General features: G+C 43.4%; 1 long non-coding RNA gene across 5 annotated transcripts in view; it reads right to left on the minus strand.

Annotated features, from left to right (window-relative positions):
• Positions 1-16,284, minus strand: part of LOC123020924 — an 88,480-nt gene extending 72,196 nt beyond the window's left edge. For all 5 annotated transcript variants that reach the window (XR_006414221.1, XR_006414219.1, XR_006414222.1 and 2 more), the window contains exon 1: positions 16,184-16,284. This is a non-coding gene — a long non-coding RNA (uncharacterized LOC123020924). The remainder of the gene's footprint in view (positions 1-16,183) is intronic.
• Between the last annotated feature and the right edge of the window lie 930 nt (positions 16,285-17,214).

Consider the following 17,214-nt stretch of genomic DNA (forward strand, 5'->3'; position numbering starts at 1 on the left):
CAACCTTTATGGAGGTAAGAACCTTAACTAAGTTTGATCAGTGTATTTAAATCATCTCAGTATATTTTGAATAATAACAGCTGCAACCCAGATGCTGTAGGGCTTTAACACACATCTGCGCATCATATCTACAACCACAGTGGATTCTGCAACACTGAGAGAAATGAGGTATACAAAGTTGTGTGTGCACACTATCACCCCTGCACACTTTGTGAATGCACACCACATTCAAAGTTACTCATAGCAGTCCTTGGGGAACAATAACATGTTTGTGGCACATTAACTGAAAGGTGAACAGCCAGAAGCATGGCCCTGAGTTCTGTGCTCCTTTTGTAATGGTTGATCACTTAAGACTGTTCTGGGAGCGAAATTTCCTGCATCCCTTATAAAGCTGTAGGTGTTGCTGCTGTCATCAGCAATCAAAGGAAAATGCCCAGGCAAAATGTGCCAGGATATTTAACTGGAAAAGAGAGAACCCATATCTTTAATAATATTACTCTTAGTGCCCATAGACTGTAATGCTTACCGCATTCTGCAAATCTTTTGTGACTGATTTGATACTTCCAACTATGGAGACCTGATTGTTTGCTTTTAAACTGTTTCCCCCTCTTTCCAGCAAGCATTTAAAGCCCTTTCTGGGGTGACTTGGAGGCATTCATTTCTCGGGATCATTCAGTAGGAAGGTGTGAACTTTTAACCTCCCACCCTCCCAGTACAGGGCCCTATTCATAAAACACACCGAGCGGGAGGGGGCTTACACACAAGCAAATGTAATACATAGTTTGTACTATATGACCAAAAGCAATTACATTTTATTCCCTGCTCAGGAGAACAACTTGTCAAGTCTGAAGGAAGAAGAAAAAAACACCCTTCAGGCAATTAGTGCAGACTTATTTAAGAAATACCTTCTTTCCAAAATAGAGCTGATCATTCCTCCATTTCAGAACTAAGACAAACATACAAAGCCTACACTTTAAGGCACATTTAAGACTGCAATGCTCCACTCACTTGTTCCATAGGAGTCAGACTAATCCAGAAGGGGCAGACTATTTCCCCTGGAAGCTGTAATCTGAAGCAACATTTACATCCAGGGGCAGCATTTAAACTTGCAGCCATTCAGGGTGCAGTGAAGCAAAAAGATGTGAAAAGGGAAATATGAGGCATGGAGACTCACTGGGGTAGATGGAAGATTAAACTGTGAAACAGCGGAGTAACCAAGATCTTTTTTGTGGGATTTTATATCTCATAATATTTGCATGACTAGAATCGATACAAAACAATGTGCCTTCCTTTATCTAAAGGGATTTCCTTTTTTACATGCATACCTAGTAAATGTCTGTTTGTTTATTTATTAGATTTATATACTGCCTTTTTTCTTTTTTAAAAGAACTCAAGGTGGCTTACATCATTCTACTCCTGCTTTTCTCTCAGTCTTATTCCCCCAACAACAAGCCTGTGAGGTAGGTTGGGGGGAGAATCTATGACTGGCCCAAAGTCACCCAGTTGGCTCCATGACTGAGCAGGGACTAGAACCCAGACCTCCTGAGTCCCAGTCCTGTACTCTTAACCACTACGTTGGCTCTCAATAGGCCAGTTTTGCTGTTTATATCAGTTTTGCCCAACCAAATGCCAACTGGGATAACAGGATTTGCAGACTATCACATCTAGAGAAACCCAAGTTGGAAAGGGCTAGTACATAACAGTCATTCTTTGTGTAGAGCCAGTCAGTTGGCCAAAGACAAAACTGTTTCTCATGTGCAAGCAGGTGAGGTCTAAGACATGGGTATGGGGAATCAGCCTTCAGCCTCCACTAAATGGCACTCTCTGATTGGACCAAATTTGGCCTTAAATTCTTCTTAGTCTCCCAATCACAGATTGGAATAAAATCCCATCGTAATCAATGAAATGTGTGTCTATCCTCAATGTCCCATGAAGCTTAGTATTATAGAACCATAGAATAGTAGGGTTGGAAGGGGCCAAGAAGGCCATCAAGTCCAACCCCCTGCTGTTGCAGGACACCAGTTAAACCATCCCACTTGGATAACTGTCTATCTTCTTCTTAAATGCCTGTAATGTGGAAGAGCACATAACTTCTTTTGGCGACTGGTTCCACTGTCATATTGCTCTGACAGTAAGGAAATACTTCCTTGTGTCTAGCCTACACCTGGTGTACTGCAGTTTAAGTTCATTGTTCCATGTCCTACAATCTGGGATGAGTTAAAGGAGATATTTTCCCTCTTCTTTGTGACAGCCTTATTAGGCAAAGTTTAGTTTGTTTGATTTAATGGCAAAGCTGCTGGTTGGATGATGGCTTTCTGATAATCAAACGATGCATTGAGAAATTCCACATGGTGCAGTAATTCCTGGGATTCTGCAGCCTGAATCTGCAATTGAAGAGATTCTTTTTGCTTGTATGCTTCCCTTGTAATATTAACTCTGTTTGATGGATCGAAAAAAGCATTCTACATAAGTATAAATGCACTTTGGCCACTTACATACCTTAGATCGTACCCACAGTAGCAGGAGATTCTCTGGGGTCCACACCTAACTCCATGTTCATTTTTTGGCTTCACAAAGCACATGAAATAACCATATTCAAATATTGTATTTTAAGTACTGGAGGTCAAAATCAAAACGTTGCTATTTTGACTGAAAGGTTTCAGGATTTCTGCCCATTCACAGGGATTTCTCCTTTCTGTTGGTCAGTGATGTAGGCAGTAAAGGTAAGAACGGCCATGCTGAACTACATGCTTGAAAACAGAAAGGGAAATTGTCTTTGGGCACAGAGTAAGGTTCAAGGTTTCCTTGTGTTTCTCCTTCTGACAGCTATCAGAACTGATTGAGCTACTGGGTGAAAGAATGACTTATGGCTTCATGCAAACAACATGAAAGGGTAAAGCCACAAAGTAGCTTCATAAATCATGATAAGGTTCTGTAGAGGCCACGTCGCAGAGTTGCCACCACTCATGTTCATTGAACTGGAGGTTTCTGATTAATAGAGTCTTTAACAATCAGTACTTTGTGTTGATAATATTTAATATCAGCTTGTATTTCACTTTTATTGGGTGCTATTTTCAGAAGACTTTGTCAACACAGAGACAGAAGGAGAAAAAGCAAGGGAAACTCCAAAATAACATTTTAGCTTGGAGCTGAAAGGGGGTTGCGGGGAGAGAATACAGCCTTACATTGAAATACTTGCCAGTAAATTCACTGAGACTATTTTCTACCCCTGAAATGGATTCAAACCAGATCAAATAAAAGACACTTGAGTTTAATCCATGGGAAACTCAAGTAGTGTTGCAACGAAGCTCCCCAGACTCCTTCCTTCTTCAGCTTGCAGACTTCCTCTTGTGCATGGCCCTCTCTTAGAAGCAAGCTGAGCCAAGAGGAAGCCTGTGAACACTTGTGGAACCAGAAACCTTCTGTGTCACATTTAGCACAAAGAAAGGCCATGGGTCATGTGTTCAGAAGAGGAATGCTGCTTCCACAGCATTTGCACAGGGTCGATTCCTAGTGGGCACTACAGAAATGCTCAGCACACTGACCAGGAAGTCAGACTCACAGCTGCAAGAAGCATGCCAGAGCCCAGGGAATCCAGTGGATTTCCACCCCAAAACATTCCTCACATAGCCGTACATTCAAATGCATGCATGTCTACCAACCGTGATGGGGTTTTCATTGCACTGAACTTGCACAGAGTGGCTGAGTTGAGAGACAACAGATCGCCAGTGATGCACTAGCTATCAGGGAAGCATGTTTTGTTCACAGTAGGGATGCTGAACATCGTTTGGCCTCAGGGCTGAATTCATTTCAGGGAAGTTCCCAGAGGCTGCATTCCAGGCGTCAGTAGGGACAAAGGGAAAGGGGGTGGTGCCAGAGTTCAAGCATATTTTAGATTAAAGCTCTCACTGCTAGTAACTAAAGCTTAGGAGAGAAATTTCAGCACTTTCAAATGGGGTAGGAGAGACCCACTCGACCGATCAGTAGTTGGGGGCAAGGGGATGGGAAAGTGGGATGAGGACTGGGTAATCAGTAGGGTGGACCAGGGAGCCAGCTGGTCAGACTGAGGTCCTGCACCCTTGATTTAATCGTAGTTTAATAAGAAGAAGCCAACATCAAACCCTGCTTCCAGATCATGGCTTGTTCTGAAACCAAGGTTTAACAAACTGTAGTTTTCTCTCAGAGATAACAAGGCACTGTGTTTTGCTATGCTTTTTCAAGCTCAAGCAGATGCTCCAATCTCATCCTCACTTTGTTGCTGCAAAACAATAAAAATGAAAGTGGGATAGTATAAGCCCAAGTTTGTGCAGGATCGTCCACATACCAGGAAATTATAGGTTCCTGTTATATTTGAACTGGACTGGGTCAACAACAATTAGGACAGTTTTTCCCGTTTCATTATTTACACTGATACTGTATTTTGAAAACTCTGTGTGACCTTCCCCAAGCTCAATGGCTGCTTTGTTCTCCCTGAATCAGTAGGAACAATTGTATCTTGCATTAGCCATGGATCAACACAAATATTTCCCCTGCTACAGGGAGGCACTGGGGAGTGGGATAGTTTAGTGATAGACCATATCGTTTGCATGCAAAACACCCGGGTTTCAACTTTTGACAGCTCCAGCTAGATCTGACTTTGGATGTCTTGCCATCCAACTGTGCAGTCAGTGCTGAGCCGTTCAGTCTGAAAGTAGAAGCAGCTTATGGTGTTCTGATCCTCCATGTCCATCTAGGCCTTCATTGGGCCCCTTCTTTACAGGTCTCCTGTGAAGTTCTGAAGATTTGCTTCTTCTCACTGGCCTGCCTGTGGGATTTAGGGCTGCTTGTTCCGATTTAGAGCAGGGAGAGGAAATAGCAGTGACTGTTTCTTTGGAAGCTTTCTCTGTTGAATTTCTATTTTATCTCAACTGAATGTTTTACTCTTGCATGCTCTGTTGAAAGAATTACACCCTTCAAGATGGCCTGGAAGAATCTGCTTAGGAGCACAGTCCTATCAATTGTGCCCATGCTCTTTGGAAGCTCCCAAACTCAGACAATTCTGAGTTTCCTAATCCCTGCTGGGATGAAGGCAGCTGGGTGTGCGGGGAGGGGAATCATTGCCTCTCCTTCTCCCATCTTGGGTGATGTTTACTAGACTGATTTTTTAGACCATCCAAGGAGGATGTTTTCAAGTGGAAGGAATGAAACTGGCTTAGGATATCTCATATCCTGACCACTCTGGTCTCCTCCCCACCCACAAGAATGGCCCCTTTCCTCCTTCTCCAGTGTCATTTTTCCTACCCAAAAGAAGTAGCCTTGCCACTCTCTCCATGCCAGCTGTAAGGGAAAGGGATGCAGGGTCAACTTTCCAGTTCATTTTTCTGAGGTCGAAGCCCTGCTTCCAATCTCCAAGAGGTTTTCTGAGCCATCATATGGTCCCTGGGACATTTGGCCAGGGATCATAGGATTATCTTTTCCATAAATAAACACTTTGATCCATCAGAAGGATGAGTTGCATCAGGAAACCCATTTCCTTTCTTTTGTGTACCTTATTCTCCTCCTTGTCCATCATTTGGCCATTACAGGAGCGCTCATATTTTAAGGTGAACTCACAAAATGTTGTCCTTACAGTTTCCACCAGGCTTCTCCAAGCTGGCCCCTCTGGGCTAGGTGCTGATGGCCAAACTGGCAGGGAATTATAGGGCTGCCAGGTCAATACATCTGGAAGGTACCAGATTGGAGAAGACTGGCCTACATTTTCTATCTTTTAAGCATCCCCAAAGCATTTACTTTTAACTGATAACTATTTGTCTTGTCAGAAATTCACACCCTTAGCAAACACAAGTTGTGCAATGAACACATTCCTTGAATTATTAGCCTTGTGCCTGGAAAGAGGGAACATCCAAGAAAAGAAACCCATATATATATATAAAAGATGACAAGAAAGGAATTGGGAGGAAAGCTGGACCTTCTAAGTGAGTGACACATTCTTTCTCATTGCTGTGCAATGCCAGCAAAGAAGTTCAACCACTCCCCAAGCCAATGGCTTCCCTGGAAACGTGAGATGAGCATAACAAGTGGAAGCAGCAACATCGCGCAGTGAGTGCTCTAGAAAGCAAATCCTGCTGAGTTGCCACAGGGTGACTGAAAGCAATGTGCTCAGAGCCAGGCTTTGTTCTCTTTGTGAGCAAGGCTGTGCAGTTTAAGTAGCCAGCTTGGGATGGAACTCATGCGACCAGATTCCCTGTCTGGTCATCTCAAACATTCATAATGCATAATGAATGTTCACTAGAAATGTTGCCTCTCCCTCTACTAAAAGCTTCCCAAGCAATAATTGAGAAAAGACTTCCTGCGTGACACTGAGCAATCCCTAGTACTCAGTGAACAAGAAAAACCATTTCATTTAGCGTGCCATATTTAAGGCTTTCAACTCAAGCTCCAAAGGCTGGTAAATAGCTTGTCCTTAGTAGGGTGTTATGTAGATAATATGGATATGGCAACCCCAGCTTCACCCCTACCTTGTGGCTGAGTGGCTGTCAGCCATGGAGACATCAGCCTATATCCCAGATGGGTACATTCTCTGGAGCTTATGCAATGGATGCTATCATGCAACTGAATTTCCATTCCACATTACAAATAATTTAAACTACTCTATATTAAACATTTTCCCTTTCTACTTTATAGCTGACATGGACCATCCTCAAAATGATCTCTTCTTCACTGCCAGATTTCAGGTCAATTTATTTATCCATGCTCCCAATATAAGCCAAGAAAATCTACTCCCTCTCCAGTCTAATTTCAGGTGGCATCGACAGAATTGCCATGCCAAGGAAGCTGCCATACTTCTCCATCTGGTCCAGCATTGTCCTCTCCTGTCATCCCTAACCTCCAGTTGTTTTGGACTGCAATTCTCACCAACTCCAGACATCATAGCAAATATCAATTCCCATCATCTCTGGACATTGGCCATTCTGACAGACTGGTGGGAGTTGTAATCCAGCAGTGTCTGAAGAGATCCAGCTTAGAGAAGTTTCACCTGCCTGAAAGCAGATCTAAAGGGCTCGAAACAGGATCCTTTCCAACCCCGGAACTATCAGAGTGAACCCAAGACCATCAGTATCTTATGAATAGAAACATGGAAACATAGACACAGAGCGAGTCAGAAGGGGCCTCCCAGGCCATCTAGTCTGACACCCGGCTCCAGCTGGCTCCGCTCACAACATGCCCCCCATGTGCAAGTCCAGCATATCTTTGAACACCCTCACCGATGGGGCCTCAACGACCTCTCATGGAAGCCCATTCCCCCCCTCGGGGTCCTAACTGGCATCTAAATGGAACCTTGAGGTAAATGGAAACTAAGAGCTTCCTGGCATCCAAACGGAACCTTGGTTCCCTGAGCTTTGCTCCATTGGAGTGCAACCTGCCTTCCTCTGCAGGGGAGAACAGGTCTCTACCCATCTCCATGTGACATCCCCTCACGTACCTGTATGTCGCCAACATATCCCCTCTGAGTCTCCTCTTCTCCAGGCTGAAGAGACCCAGTTCCCTCAATCTCACCTCTTACCCCATCCCCTGCAAACCGGCCACCAACCTTGTGGCCCTACACTGCACTGAATCTAACCTGGCTATATCCTATCTGCAATGAGGGGCCCAAAACTGAGCACAATACTCCAGTTGTGGGCACACCAGAGTCATATAGAGTGGTAGTAATACCTCTCTCGATCTAGAAGCCACACTTCTGACTAGGCAACCAAGGGTGGTGTTCACTCTCTTGACCACCGCATCACACTGTTGACTCATGTTTAACCTGCAGTCAACCAGCACCCTGAGGTCCCTTTCACAAGTGCTGCTCTCCAGCCACTTGTCACCTAATGTGTACTTATGACACCTATTCCTATGCCCCAAGTGCAAGACCTTGCACTTATCCACATTGAACACCATCCTGTTGTCTCCTGCCCACTTCCATAGTCTGTCCAGATCCTTTTGGATCTGGAGTACCTGCTCCTCAGTTGTGGCCACTGTTCCAGTTTTAGTATCATCTGCAAATTTGAACAACAGACTGTTCACCCCTTCTTCCATGTCATTTATGAAAAGATTAAACAGGATCAGCCCCAGGACAGAGCCCTGGGGCACCCCGCTTGTCACTGGCCGCCATCCCGATGATTCCCCGCTAATGGTTACCCTCTGCTTTCGGTCAGTCAACCAAGCCCTAATCCACCGGCCAGTGCTTTGGTGTATCCCAAAACTCCTCTGTTTCTCCATTAGGATATCATGGGGCACTTTGTCAAAGGCCTTGCTGAAACCCAGGTAAACCACATCCACTGCATCCCCTCCATCTAGCCATCTCGAAACCTAGTCATAGAATTCCACAAGGTTTGTCTGGCAGAACCTGTTTTTGCGGTAAAAGGTAAAAGGTAGAAGTAGAAAATAAAAGCAGAACAATTAAGTCTTCTCTGAGCCCATCTCTCTCCCTCCCCCCTCTTCCCCCCTTGCTCACACATAGCTCTTGCCAGTTCATGGGACTTTCCAACATGTTACTACTCCAGCAATAGGAAATGGTGCCAAGAAACTGGACTGCATTGACCTTCCTACTGACTTGAGCCTTCCTTGCCATCAGCTTTCAGTGTGCCAAGTCCCACCCCATCCTTCTTGTACTTAAGCCAACTCTGGCTCCTACCATGAATCATTTTGGTCTCATTTTTGTAAACAACAGTGCAAGCTTTTCCAAAACCAGCACCAGATTCCATCATCTGAGCCAGTTTCTAATATTTTGCACGGTATATTGGATCCTTCACTTTAGCTGAGACTGTTTTCTAAGGATATCTTTCAGCCTCAAATTGCTCCCTGCAGACTAACCTTAATCAACTCAGTGGTCATGTAAAGGGGTTCAATTGTATGAAGCAAGCTATCCACACTAGAATATTTCAGTAGTGTCATGGCAACTCTCTCAAACTTTGCAAGTTCAGATAGCTTCAGGTCAATTTCCCCATCTATTAAAGGAAACTCTGCATTTCATTGGTTTGTCCTCTGCTCCCTGTGTTCTGTGGTGTTGATTCTTTCTTTCTTTCTTTTTTCCATTTGTGGAGGGAATGAAACCAAGCACTCTGTGAGATTCCTTTTCGAAGACTGTATAATCCCCTCATGACTTTTCTGGACTTATATTCTGTTCTCCTAGCTTCCCAGCTGTTTTCTCCCCCAGCTCTCTAGACATTTCACAAAGTCCATCAGTCATCCCTGAGACCATTTGGAGTATGTTTGCCATATGTCCATGGAGTTCATTCTGAAATCATATTTTTTGCTATTCTCTTGAACTCTGTTAAGGGAAAAATAGCCCACAGCAATGGATACCACCTCCTGATGTTAGAGACATGTTTTTGTGTTGGTTCAGAAACATTTCAATTCAGCAAAGTTCAAAATTAAACATAAACTTTCAAAATCACACTGAATTCCTTGTCAGATGCCTTCTGAAATGTAAGATAGCCTAACATCATTCCAACATTGCTGCGTATCTGCCAAAGCTCTTTCACATGCAGGGGGGCGCTACTAACTTTGGAACTTTCATGGGACTCCTCTTCCTGTTCCTCATGGGTGTTTCCTTCTGAGAACATAAATGAGGAGATGAAGCAACCAGTCCAAAGAGCCTTCTACATCTGGACTGTAGTGCAGTTTGGCTTCAAGAGGGACAGGATAATCAAAGGGTTTCAGATAACACAAAGGCAAATGTCAAAACTGTGTACATTAAAACTCTGCATCTTCTTACTTGAAAGAAAATTCTGTTCACCCCAGTTGGATCCACTAAATTGTTACTAGAGGGGGAAAGTATGGAAAATATCTCTTGTAGGCATTACAGATAGGGGAAAAGAAAATTCTTCACATATCCATATGTCTCTTCTGGGTCAAATATTGTTTTAGCTGTTGGATTGTTTTTACATTTTAAAATGGTTTTAAAATTCTGCATTATGGTAAACATTATGGTTGTTTTTATTGTAACACGATACTGTTTAGAAACGGTTGTAAAGCACCCTGAGAGATTTGGCAATTTAGCAATATTGAAGTTAAATAACAAAATACTCAGAAATAAATTCAATAAGATGTACGTCCTGGTAATCATATATAGGATGACACTGTTTTGCTGCAATGCTCCAAGCACTTACATGGCAATAAGTACCTTTGAATGTAACAGGATTTAGTTCAGAGCAGGCAAATATGTGTATTGGACTCATATTATGACTGTTATTAACATGGCAATCAAACAAAAAATGTGCAAAATTAAACTACCAGTAAGTCTTACCAACCTTTGACTTTTTAATTATTGGGGTTTATTTTTATGGTGATAGCAGTGTCTATCTATGTATGTGAGACCTTGATGCTGCTTATGCTGGTGGCCGTCTACATAGGTGCAACTTATTTTTGTAATTTATCATAGAGCCATAGAATAGGAGGGTTCGAAGGGGCCAGGAACGCCATCGGATCCAACCCCCTGCTGTTGCAGGAGTCCATTTACACCATTCCACTCAGATGGCTGTCTGTCTTCTTGAACGTCTCTAGTGTAGCAGAGCACACAACTTCTCTTGGCTATTGGTTCAAATGTCATTTTGCTCTGACAGTTAGGAAATTCTTCCTTGTGTCAAGCCTGCACCTGGTTTACCGTAGTTTAAGTTCATTGTTCCGTGTCCTACAACCTGGGATGAGTGAGAGGAGGTCTTTTCTTTCTTCTCTGGGAAAGGCCTTTTTGGTTCCTGCAGAGTTCTATCGTGTCACCTTGTAGTCTTTTATCAAGGCTGACAGATCCAGTTCTTTCAGCCTCTCATCATAGGACATTTTCCAGGGCCTGCATCATCTTTGTTGCCCTCCTCTCAACCCTCTCCATTTTATCAGCATCCTGTTAGACCCATGCACACAAAACTGAACTCTGTATTCCAGGTGAGGTCTGACTAATGAAGAGTATAGGAGGATGTGTACTTCTCGTTTTCTGGAAGTGATGCTTCTATTTATTCATCCCAAAATACTGTTTGCCTTTTTTGCGGCTGCATCACATTTCTGGCTCGTATTTAGCTTGTTGTCCACAACTACTCCAAGGTCCCTTTTACTCCAAATACTGTTGAGTCAAAATTTCCACATCTTGTATCAATACAGCTGATTTTGGGTTTGTTTGTTTTGCTTAAGTGTAAAACTTGGCATTTGTCCCTGTTGAATTTCATTCTGTTGTTTCCTACCCAGTGTTCAATCTTGTGTAGGTACCTCTGGATCTTCTTTTTCTCTCCCAGGGTGTTAGCTATTCCACCCAATTTAGTATCTGCCACGAATTTCATTAGCATTCCCTAGTTTTCCTCATCAAGATCATTAATACATATTTTGAATAGTACAGGTCTCAGGACTGACCCTTGAGTTGAGAAGTTACCACTGATTATCACTCTCTGTGTCTTATTTTGAAGCCTGGTTGTATATCCACCTAATAGTAGTTCTGTCAAGCCCACCATTTGCTGATTTATTTACAAGATGTGATGGGGCACTTTGTTGAAGGCTCTGCTACAGTCTAAGTAAATTGTGTCCACTGCATTTCTTCAGTCCATTTGGGTGGTAACCCAGTCAAAGAATGAAATTAGGTTGGTGCAGTATGACTTAATTTTAAGAAATCCGTGTTGGTTTCTCTTTATCACTACATTTTTAGTGCAAACAGACTGATTTTCTAATGATTTTCTCTAGTAATTTCCCAGGGATTGAAGTTAGAGTAACTGGTCTATAGTTCTCCAGTTCATCTTTCTTCCCTTCCTTCTAGACGGGAACCACACCAGCATTCTCCAATCATTCAGCACTTTCGCTGTTCTCCAAGATTTCTCAATATTTTATGTAGTGGCTCAGAGAGCTTTTGTGCAAGTTCTTTTAATATTCTAGGATTGGACCCATCAGGTCCTGGAGATTTGAATGCCTCTTCAAGATGCTTCTTGACCATTTGTCTGTTGATCTTGGACTGCCATCCTCCCCTTTCACTTGGTACTTCCTCCTCTGTAGTCAGGTTCGCATTTTCTTTTGCGGAGGAAGATTGAACCAAAGTAGGAGTTGAGCACTTCTAACTTTTCTTTGTCAGCTCTTATATTTTTGCCATCCTTGATGAGCTGCCCCTTTCCTTTGTTTGTCTTTTATTTTGAATGTAGCTATACTGGGCTTTTTTATTATTTTTAACATGCCTCACTAGTCTCAGTTCATAACTTGCTTTAGCCGTTCTGACTCCATTCCTACACGTCTTTGCTGTCTGTTTATACTCTTCTTTTGAGGCTTGGCCTCCTTTCCACTTCCTGTACATGTTCTTCTTAGCTTGTAGGTTGTCTTCTAACTTTTTCTAGAGCCCTGGGGTGGGGGTATAGTTTTCTATTATTGTTCTTTGTTGCAATTAGTTCTGGTTATGCTTTAAGATTTTTCTTTTTTAAAGCTACCCCATCCAACCTGGACTCCTTTCTTCTTTAGGGTGAGTTGACAGGGAATTTTACTTAGCACTGACTTGAATTTCTTAAAATTGGCCCTTCTGCAGTCAAGCATACTTGGTATGGTCGCTCTCCCTCAGGGACCCCGTGGTTGTTACCCTACCTACCAGATCATCTTTGTTGGTTAGTATTAAGTCTAGTGTAGCTGTTCTTGTCATCCTATCCTTCGCTTTCTGCTCAAGGAAGTTATTGGCTACACATGTGAGGAACCTCTTGGAAGGGTCATGTTTGGCAGAATGTATCTCCCAGCAAATATAAGGAAGTTGAAATCAGCCATGGTTTTATTACTGTTTCTATAGTCCATTGAGACTCAATCATTCTGTCTTTCCTTTTTGAACTGCTAAAGATGAATATTAGATAAATTAAAAAATCAATGTGGAATTTTCCAAAGCAGAAATTGGCTGGGCCTGACAGCAATAAGACAGCCTTACTCTAGGAGTGGGGAACCTTTTTCAACCCATGACCTAAATTTCAATCCAAGAACCATCTCGGGGGAGCATTCTATCTGTGACTGGGGACCAAGCCAAAGTAGGCAGAACCAGAATTAGTGCCGACAAAACTATTGCATGTCCTGGTGCCTTGGGGGATTGCAGTAAGCTAAGAGTCAGGGCTGGGTTCCTGGTGGACTCCCTCTCCCCCAGACTTGACATGACGTCAGCTGTGCAAATGCAATTATTCTGCATGGTTTTAAAAAAGCAGATAGTGGTAGTTATGGGGGTGAGTAAGGAAGATCAGGACCATTGAGTGCAAGGAAGAGAGCAACCCCTTCTCCCTGATATAATGCAAAGGAAAATTATTCCCATCCCAAATTCTTTCATGAGAGAAGCTTCCATCACTGCTGTCAGTAGCTTCCTCTAGATGTAAATAATAGATTGGCGCGCGCGCACACACACACACACACACACACACACACACACACACACACAAAATCAGGCCATGCATAGAGGAAAGGAATTATATTTCTTTTTCCTACTGTTATGGCCATGATCCTACACAGAAGCTCCTGAGGCTGCATTCACAAAATTAACATTGCGTCTAGTTAATTGCTTGGGCTTTGCTAATCTTGTTGGACTGACTGTATAACGACTGCCACAGCCTTTAGTTTACAAGAGCTGCAAGGTTGCCCAAGACAGGACATTTTGGAGGGTAGTCACTCACAGGGTTGCCCCAAGTTGGAGATGAGTCTGGGCACGTTCAGCCTCAAGAAGAGAAGACCGAGGAAAGATATGATAGCACTGTACAAATACCTGAAAGCTGTCAGAAAGAGGAAGGACAGGGTCTCTTCTCCATCATTCAAGAGTATAGGACATGGAATAATGGGCTCATGTTACAGAAAGCCAGATTTTGGCTAGAGATCAGGAAAAATTTCCTGACAGGGCAATGGAACCAATGACGTGGGGAGGCTCCCCCACACTGGAGGCATTCTATATACAGCTGGACCGACATCTGAGGGGGTGGTTGACCTAACAGTCCTGCATTGAGCAGGGGGTTGGGCCTGATGGCCTTCTCGGTCCCTTCCAACTCTACTGTTTTTTGATTCTGTGATTCTATGATTCTGTGGCTTGATGGCACATAAAAATAATGCTCATCTCTTGGAGTAATTCTATTTCCTTCTGATATTCATTACATTCCACATACAAGTGCCCATCTCAATATTGCAAACTTTCTTTAGCTTCCTCTACCAAAACAAAAAGAAAAAAAGAAAAGAACCCCTCAAAGATGAAACTAAGTCTTCTTGAAACCTGAGAAGGAAGTTCCTTGAATTGAATGAGGTCAGGATTTTACCTTCCAAGCTTTTGCAAACTGTGAACTTTCAGAATAGGGCTAACATAAAGCTGGTACTGCCATGACAGAGCCAGGGGCAGACTGACTATAGAGGAGATGTGAACTGACTTTTTAATGTTCTGTGAGTTTGAAATTAGAGATAGTCTAAGAGGGGGGCAAAAAGCTTGCAGCTGGAGCACGTTGACTCTCTGTAGGAGGTCAGAGTGAAGAAGAAGAAAAAAGCAGCAGAAGGCAAAGTCTTTGTGGGAAATAGAGTTATTTCTCTGTTAACTCTCAATATCCCACCTTGAATAATCATTGTCTCACTTGAAAAATATGGGCCTGGGTAAAATAGGTTCCAAGAGCATCTTTTTACCCAAACCTTCACAGTTAAGAATAGCTAATATAGACAGGTTCCAGACAGAGATGTCACCAAATGTCATATTCCTCACTCAGGCAACATCCAATGGTCATTTCAAATATAAGGTGAGCATTGCAGGCCTGAACACTCTCCAGTCCAGGATGCAAGGATGATAAGCTGAATTTTAGTTTAGTTATTAAATCTGTATAAAAGCCACCCATTGGCATTACGCTCATTAAGTTTTACTCAGCACTCTCTTAAAATACTTGCAACTGGTGATCCATTTCTGAATAGAGCTGTTTGCCCATTACCAGAAAGAGAGCAGAGGGCAAGCTGTTTCGTAGCCTCCATCTCCATGGGACAGCAGTGCAAGGCTGCAGGCCTTGGCAGGTACCCAGCGATGCCAGTCCTTGAGGCCAGTTCCGACATTACGGTTTGAAAGCACGCACCCCAATGGATCACCATTTAGGAAACCAAGCTAGTCTCAGAGGATGTTCTAGGCTCCTGGTCTGCAAACACTCCAACGTAACGTGGCCATGACGTCAGCTCCTACATCTCGTCTTGTTGCTCTTTCAGGTTTGGGTTTTGGGATTCATTTTCGAAAAGATAAAACAAGGAAGAGAGCTCCTCCCTTGAACATTTAAGGGAACTTCAGCAGGTGCACTTTTCCTCAGGTGCATCTGAGCTCTTCTATCAGAATCTTAAAGCAGGGGAGGGCAACCTCAGGTAGTTCAGCAGTCCCTTTTGAACCCTTCAGATTCCTCCTGTAGGTTATGCACCAGCCACTGTGACACCACCACATGTTGGGAACGAAAAACCTGCAGAAGTTTGCTGCCTAAGTTCAGCAACCATTTACCGTGCAAGCTTTAAAAAGACACATTTAACTCGTCTCCAAGCTAAAGTTCTCCTGTTAAGCAAACAGTGGTTTGTTGCCAAAATTTTCTGGCAAGCTGTTGCTTTTCTTTTGCTGCCACTGCCACCACACAACCAAAGATGGGGAGGGCCACATGCAGCCCATCTGCTGCTCACCCCTGTTTTAAAGTTACAGGATGCCTGCCCTCCTGCACCTGGTCCTCCCCAGAAAGAGAGGAAGGTCATGCGTGGCTAAGCAACTGAAAGTGAGTCCCATGCTGGAGTTTGTACTCAAGGGTGGGTCTTAAGTCAGAAAATACTGGATCAAGCCATACCCTTATTGTACCCACCTCACCTTCTGATTTGCCAGAAAGCTTTCATGAAAATCCTTCCCAGACAATACCACTCTATGGCCCAAGCCACTGAGGTCCAAAAATGGGAACAGTCACTAAAACCATGTGAGACAACTAGATAGCTCTTGCCCTTATTGCCCAAGCCACTGGTCTCCCTGCCAAGCCTTCCTTACCCATCATGTATCGGGGCATCTAAAAATGGGATAAAATGCTGTATGTATTCCAGCCTCCATGCTCTGCATTCACCAGGTCTCGTTTCCATCCAGTTCTATCTCTTTTTAGTAATTGTCTTTTTATCCTGCCCTCTCCTACATGGCTAGTAAGTAGCCCCATCTCAGCCAGTCAGTTTCATGGCCTTCTAGGTCTTAGGTGAATACTGTAGGCCCACTAACCTGGAAGACCATGGATATCCTGGAGGCCCTATTCATGTGATCCCTCTTCTTGGAAGACACGAGGAGCTTCGGGTGTGCAACCAAGTCCACAAACACTCTGAAGTGGCTTCTGACTCCCATGGTTCTGACTCAGCTGCCGGCTTCACCACTTCTTTAAGTATACTGGGAAAAAGAGGCCTATCTTATCGTTTACCTCAAGCAGCAGTATGTCTTGAAGCTGCCCTGCGCTGAACTGAAGCCATTGGACAAGGGCAATTAGGTTCAGATAAGCCTCACCATCCACAGATATCTGGAGGCAACAGTTCCTGTAATCAGGAAGATTCATCTCTCCTCAAGGAAAGCAAACAGTAATTTTGTGCAACCAAATTTGGGGTTTCGTCTGCTACTGATGACATTCAAATTAACAACGCTAAGCAAAAGCACATGCTTTCCTTCAGCTTGAAGCAAATGCGAGTCACTCGTTAATCATACATAACCAATATTGGACTCCTTTTTACATATTTGGGGCTTAAGACATTAGAAAATTCATGTTAGCTTAAACCTCTGTTGGAACGTTTTCCAAAATAGCTTAAACAAAGATATTGTTGGTTCTTATTTGTTTGGACCACCCAGGGGAACCCTGCTCTATCTTTCACACTATTAGAAATTAAACTCCTACCTCAAATTATATTTATGCCGACATGACAGTTAAGCAAGCAAGGCTGTGGCAAATATGTACTTGAGACCAGGGTGGTCTAGTTCCCTAATCACCATTGGCTGGTAGTAACAATAATTTCTGGGGATGTTCCAGAGCTGCATTTATTATTTGAATGCTGGAGCAGACAGGATATTTAGCACCATTGTGGAGGAAAGGCTGAAAACTCTTCCCAGCAGAAAGACCGGCTTCCTGGGAACTGGTAGACCTGCTTGCAGAATCTGGACTGCTAGATGCAAAGCACACCTTTGCTAGGTCCCTGGAGGTAGCACTCTGACCTTGGAAGAGGAATCAGAGGTCCAACCTCAGGCACCTCCCCGTTGCAGCTGGCATGGAA

This window comes from Varanus komodoensis, unplaced genomic scaffold (genome assembly GCF_004798865.1).
Source record: "Varanus komodoensis strain SLA01 unplaced genomic scaffold, ASM479886v1 scaffold15, whole genome shotgun sequence".
Taxonomy (NCBI): Eukaryota; Metazoa; Chordata; class Lepidosauria; order Squamata; family Varanidae; genus Varanus; species Varanus komodoensis.